Raw genomic sequence first — 4,553 nt, 5'->3', positions numbered from 1 at the left:
TTTTTCCGCATTAACATGCATTTCTTTCTTTGGATTATAAAGATCTCTTTATCTTTATCTCTATCTTTATTTTCTATATCTATCTGTCTCGCTCTGTCCATCTCGCTATGTCTGTCTGTCTGTCTCGCTATGTATACAGTATATATATCTATATGTATGTGTATATATATGTATATGGATAGATCTTTTTTTTTAGGTATGTGTTAAATGCTTAAATAATCTCCATCACTGTATAAAACACCCATGTCGCATGTTTTGTCAATACTGAGCAGCCCTCGCAGATACATAGTCCTCACAATGTCGTAGTTGTGAATAACTGACACTCTGAGGACAGTGTATTTATACACTGTGAGTGTAAAATAAGTTTTCAGGGCTTGGAGTTACACATACAGTCCTCACAATTCATACTCTGGTCAGGTATGGATTCTCTGAGGACTGTGTATTTTCTTGTTTTTGTTTCATTGTGAAAAATAGACGTCACCAATTTACACAAACCTGTAGTGCAGAAGGATTTATTTATTTATTTTTGTAATGGCAAATAAAATGAGTTTGCATTCACAATACTTTAACCTATTCATTGTTCTGTATGTACTGTAACTGTGTACATGCACAGGTACAGTCTTGTGTATTACTAAGAATTGAATTTTATATGTATTTTTTTCTTCATGTGTACCAGGTTTGAACTGACGCACAACCTGAAGACATAGCTGAAGACGTAGCTGTCACAGACAAAGTTGACCAGGTGACGAGATTTCTTTTTGAATATTGATGTTGAAATCAGTTTTCAGAAGCAAGACGTTAGGAGTGAAGAGTGTAGAGTAGATGCTAGGGCTAAACTATATAACTAACAAATATAATCACAACAATTGTTTATGCAATGTGTATTGCCAAGACGTTAAAAATACTGTATCCAACAATACGCTTGTATGGGACTAAAATTTCTACAAGTCAACATTAAAAATATCTCAAATTGAAGATTTGTTGGCAGTTTGGTGATTTAGATTATGCACTGTAGTGATCTTTTTTTCCCATTAATTTATTTATGGTGGATTTTAGAGGTGAACTCGCTATAATTTTTTTATTTTTTTTTAAACAGAAGTGTAAACATCAGGTAGTTTATTCACTTGTATCAAGCTTGGATAAATGTGCTTTATGTTTTGGACCTTTCGCTGCACTAGAATGGACTGGCATGATGGGTATTTTATCTTGTGTGTTATTTGTATCTGCAATGGATCTTTGTTTCACGCAACCAGGATTAATAGTGCAGGCATTTTCATTGAATGAATATAATTTAGTCAAGAGGATAAATTATGACCCATGTTTATACCGCTGTCTTTAGTTGCAAGCAGCTAAATGTTGAGCAATTGTCTCAATCTTAACGACTGTCTGACTCAGTAAAATAGAAAACGTCTACTGTAACTGAAGGACTGTATCACACAAGACCCGTTTTAGGGGCAATGCCATAGATTAAGCATATTAACTATCCCTCTTGTTAAATGCTTCATCTCATCTTTCGAATAAATGTGGTGACTAGATTTATAATAATCTTTAGTACATTATATGCACAAACTTAAGGTTCTAAATGCTTTTCTAGTTTGCTCCAGCATCTGGCACATATCCCGTTGATTGCAAAAAAAAAAAAAATGCAAAACTGCTTGATGATGAAGACCACCTATCTTTGGTAAATGAACTTTAGCACATTAGCCCATCAATGGCGGGAGCTACTTCTGCCGCGAGCGCTCGACACTTGTCTCAAGCTTCTACTTCGAGTGTAACATCACTAAGTAACAGCGAAGTAAAGCTAGTAAATATTTATGACCACCCGCCAAAAGGAACTTTAACCCGCATCCGGCAGGTGTCAATTTTAGAGCCGCTGTATATATGCACATGTATGTGTGCGTCTACTGTATATATGGATATCATTGCTGTCCTGTGAAAAACACGTTTCCATTTTTAGGTCGCGGGCTGCTCTCCGGTAGCGATCCTTCTTGGCGGCACGGCTTGTATCACGGTGCGCTTTATAGTCTGGAAAATATGGTGGAAGTGTTTTTCACAGGACAGCGACAATATGTATATGTATGTCTGTATGTATGTAATAATTGTTTTTGTTTAAAAAATTAGGTTGCTGATGTATCCAGTTCAAGTGAGGATTCATCAGCAGAGGAATATGTTCCAGATTCTCACAGTACTTCGGACACTTCCTACATTGAACCTGTTTCAGAAATTCTGAAATCCGAAGGTATTCCAGTAATGAGCTATTAGAAAACTGCTCATCTTTAAGATGAGAGGTAGTCATGTTTTAAAGAATAAAATGTTCAATGTTCACTGACTCTTTTGCATCTGGTTTCATGTCTAACTTATCCATTACAAAGATGTGCTTGACCTAGATAACCTGTTCACATAAGAAGCATTGTTTTATTAACATACCAGTTTCAGTCTGTCCTAAAGTTGTAACATGGTGCTCAAGGATCAGGTATGACTTTGCATTTCACAGTATTGTTATGCACAACAATGCGACCTTATATCAGGTAAGTCATTACACATCAATGTCATTTCAGTTTGTGTAACGCCAGAATGCCAGAACTTTCAAGTCACTTCAGTGACATGGTTGCTGTGTGTTGTGTAAACTTTGTCCTTGTAATGTGAGTTGGTCCTCATAATTACCATTTTTGCCATGGGCGTGGCTTATTTAGCTCATTATCTATGTCCTCATAATTACTGTTTTTTCAGGTTTTTCTTTTTTTTGTGCGTTGAGTTTTTTCAAGTTTTGAAGTGAAATTTCCCTGGACGACCCCAAAAAAAAATTTGGGGTGCAAGTCCCATCTCTCTGGCATTAGCGGAAAGGGGTGTCCCCGTAATACACAATTAAACAGGTTTGGAAAAAATGTCCTCATAATACACAGAGGCAAACCTGTGTGTGTGTGTGTGTGTGTGTGTGTGTGTGTGTGCGTGTGCGTGTGTGTGTGTGTGTGTGTGTGTGGTCTTGTTTTTGTTACATATTGGGGACAACATTTCACACAAGTTTAGACCTCTTTTTGAGGGTCAAGACTTGGTTTTAGAGTTAAGTTTGAATTGGGTTATGGTTGAGGTTAGGGTAAGGAATAGGGTTAGGCAATAATTTTTTATGGTTGGGGTTAGGGGAAGAGGCTAGAAAATGCATACGTGCGTGTGTGTGTTTGTGTTTTTGTCGAAATAACCCATTGTAGGTGTTGGCTTTAAAATGCCTTATTACTGATATGATATGATTAATATTAATATGCCTCAAATCCTTAGAAGCTTGTAAATAATTAAAATATGAAGCTCTTGGCAAAATACAACATTGCTGTTTTTGTTTTTTTGTTTGTTGCTAATGCATAGTAAATATTAAAGCAAATAGTGCAATGCATACAAAAAAAAACAGCTGAATTATTCACGTTGCAAAAGGGAACATGTGCAATCGCGCTTTAATGGAACGTAAGTTGGATTTGCAAGCGAGCCCTCAATATGCAGAGTAAATGTGACCCTGGTCAGTTGACAGCCAATGAATGCGTGTTATCAGACGGGGCTGAAAACAGCTCTCCTCATCTGCAGCCTAATTACCAGCATAATCACCACAATTAGCTCCTCTGTTATGATGTGCTGATGCTGATCTCCAGAGCTCGGGGTGAAACACCGTTTAGGCACCTTGGGCCTGATTTTGTCTTTCCCAGTACCTTCCCGAGCTCCCGTTTCTCCTCTCGTCTCATCCGCTTTTTTAATATCAGTCTCGGTAGGCTCCATTAGCGCCGCGCTTTCTATTGAGGGATGTTAATTTGTTTTGTCAAAAGCTTTGTTTATCCCGGATTAATATCTCAATAAACATAGGCTGCACATACTGTGCTAAATGATGATGATTATACAGGAGGAAGGCTGCGGCCCACGCTGTTGGTTGAGGCTTTTTTTTTTCCTTTTCTTACACTGGGGAACTTTCTCCTGCTTTCCAAACCTCTGATTACACTGAGGGGATACTCATTTGTAGTAGTGCTCGCCCCCCACCACCACCATGTACACGAGTTACCTGTTTGTTCAAGCCTGCAGCTTATTGTCAGCGGGGAGCAAAGTGTGTTGATGTTCAGCACGCTGACGAGTCAGTTCACTTGCATTTGACCCCTTTTTGTTGCAGCGGAAGAACCGAGGAGTCGTTATGTTTCAAGAGCCTCTCGAAACAAGAACAGGTTCCTTGAAAGGCTCGCAGTCTGCATTGAAACTGTATGTCAACCACACAAATGTGCAAAAATGAATTACTGATAGTTTTATTTAGTCATGATGAAAGATGCCACAAGGATCAGAAAGCATCAACGCCACTCTTCAAAAGTGTACTCAATCATGAACCCATGGACATAACTGACTACATTAAATAGGTAAATTATTCAACATGAGGCTTGCATTAGGCTTCTCAATTGTATTAACATTTTCAACTCACCTTTTGGCATTGACACACAGAAATACAGGCGAATTGTGACAGGAACGTAGACTACCCAAGATATTTCTAGCTGCATCAGGAGCGAAACTCTGCCTTTTACTGTGCACAAGGT

At 38.2% G+C, this 4,553-nt stretch overlaps 1 long non-coding RNA gene across 4 annotated transcripts in view; it reads left to right on the top strand.

Moving 5' to 3' along the window:
• Nucleotides 1-4,553, top strand: part of LOC144044008 (uncharacterized) — a 13,186-nt gene extending 8,633 nt beyond the window's left edge. Inside the window, exons 7-9 of one of the 4 annotated variants that reach the window (XR_013291185.1) lie at nt 677-742; nt 1,958-2,011; nt 2,122-4,546. This is a non-coding gene — a long non-coding RNA (uncharacterized LOC144044008). Of the gene's footprint in view, nt 743-1,957 lie in introns of all 4 variants that reach the window. The other 3 variants (XR_013291183.1, XR_013291184.1, XR_013291182.1) reach the window with 3 other exon arrangements.

Source organism: Vanacampus margaritifer, chromosome 2, assembly GCF_051991255.1.
Source record: "Vanacampus margaritifer isolate UIUO_Vmar chromosome 2, RoL_Vmar_1.0, whole genome shotgun sequence".
Classification (NCBI taxonomy): domain Eukaryota; kingdom Metazoa; phylum Chordata; class Actinopteri; order Syngnathiformes; family Syngnathidae; genus Vanacampus; species Vanacampus margaritifer.
This window is presented reverse-complemented; position numbering and strand designations above follow the sequence as displayed.